Below are 1,318 nucleotides of genomic sequence, written 5' to 3' on the forward strand. Positions count from 1 at the left end.
ATGTGAGGCTCGATGCAAAGACCCGGGCCAAGCAGCCAGAGCCAAACTGAATAACTTCGCTCTTTACTTGTCGTGCTCAAACTATTCCTAGTTATAGGCTGGCTTGATTAACTTGAGTATCTCTTGGTATGTTATAATTTTGTAACAAATTTCAATTTATTTTAATTTTACTGTCACAATAATGATATACCGTAATTTGCCTTTTTTTCGTTGTGAAAATATTTTCGTATGGCCCTAAAATGACGAAAATATTTCAATCGAAAATTTTTGAGCAACCAAAATTTGTGACCTAATTCATCAAAGAAAGACTAAGGTACGGCCTGATAAGTAGGTATCTTCTTGCAGCTCTAACCTTGCTCTATCCACTGGTGCTTGCTGTACTTCAATCAGTTGCTTGACTACTGAGTTATAAAATAAAACGGTCCATCATGTGACAAAAGTAGCCATTTAATGTTTCCGTTTATTATCCGTAAATTGGTCATTGCTGCATCTCCAGTACTATCCGTATACTAGTAATGTCGGGAGGAACAGCCAGGTCAAGAATCTCTTATCTCAAGAATTATAAACACTACTATAGCGGCCTTATTACCAGTAGGTAAAGGACAAGGCATATGCAAGAGAAGCTAAATTTTCAGACTGTAAAAATTTTCGTACACTATGAGAAGACGAAAATATTTCCACTTGAATTTTTCTGAAACGAAAAATTTTTGTACGAAAAAAAGGCAAATTACGGTATAATAATAATGATAAATAATATATAATAATAATGATAACAACAATGATCACAATAATAATTATAATATTCCTTTACTACTTCACAATAATAGAATAATAATGATAAATAAGTACATGTATAATTAATAATAACAGCATCAATAATAATAATAATAATAATAATAATAATAGGCCTAATAATAGTTTTTATTTTTATTATTCTTTAATGTAAGTAGGTTCAGAAGTAGGTATCTTGCTTTCTAATATACAATTTACAGCTGCTTCATATTTGATTCCAAATTTACTCATGATTAAGGAGGCAATTATCTAAAATCTTGACTTGAAAGCATTATAATGCTACTTATTTGTCTTACTTCAGGCCAAACAATTTTCCTTCCAGTATAACTCAAAATTGGACCAGCTTTTTTATTTATATCACTTTCTAGCTCCATTAGGTAAAGTATGAGTTCTTGTACCTATAATTTACATGTATGAAATGTTTTATGCAACATTTTACCATATCATCCTGTTGAATCCATGTAAGATCGTTAATAATTGACATTACAAATTTGTTGTCACTGTGTTTGATAAAAGTACTGATGCA

At 30.7% G+C, this 1,318-nt stretch overlaps 2 long non-coding RNA genes across 2 annotated transcripts; one reads left to right on the forward strand and one right to left on the reverse strand.

The window, feature by feature from the left end:
* Positions 1–8: 8 nt before the first annotated feature.
* LOC109593161 (uncharacterized) lies at positions 9–1,257 on the forward strand. Its single transcript, XR_002190770.1, has 2 exons — positions 9–126; positions 963–1,257. It is a non-coding gene; the product is annotated as an uncharacterized LOC109593161 (long non-coding RNA).
* LOC109593160 (uncharacterized) lies at positions 969–1,313 on the reverse strand. The gene is made up of 3 exons (XR_002190769.1): positions 1,232–1,313; positions 1,089–1,190; positions 969–1,041 (listed from the first exon to the last, which is right to left on the reverse strand). It is a non-coding gene; the product is annotated as an uncharacterized LOC109593160 (long non-coding RNA).
* Between the last annotated feature and the right edge of the window lie 5 nt (positions 1,314–1,318).

This window comes from Amphimedon queenslandica, unplaced genomic scaffold (genome assembly GCF_000090795.2).
Source record: "Amphimedon queenslandica unplaced genomic scaffold, v1.1 AMPQUscaffold_2639_Cont25359, whole genome shotgun sequence".
In the NCBI taxonomy this organism is placed as follows: Eukaryota; Metazoa; Porifera; class Demospongiae; order Haplosclerida; family Niphatidae; genus Amphimedon; species Amphimedon queenslandica.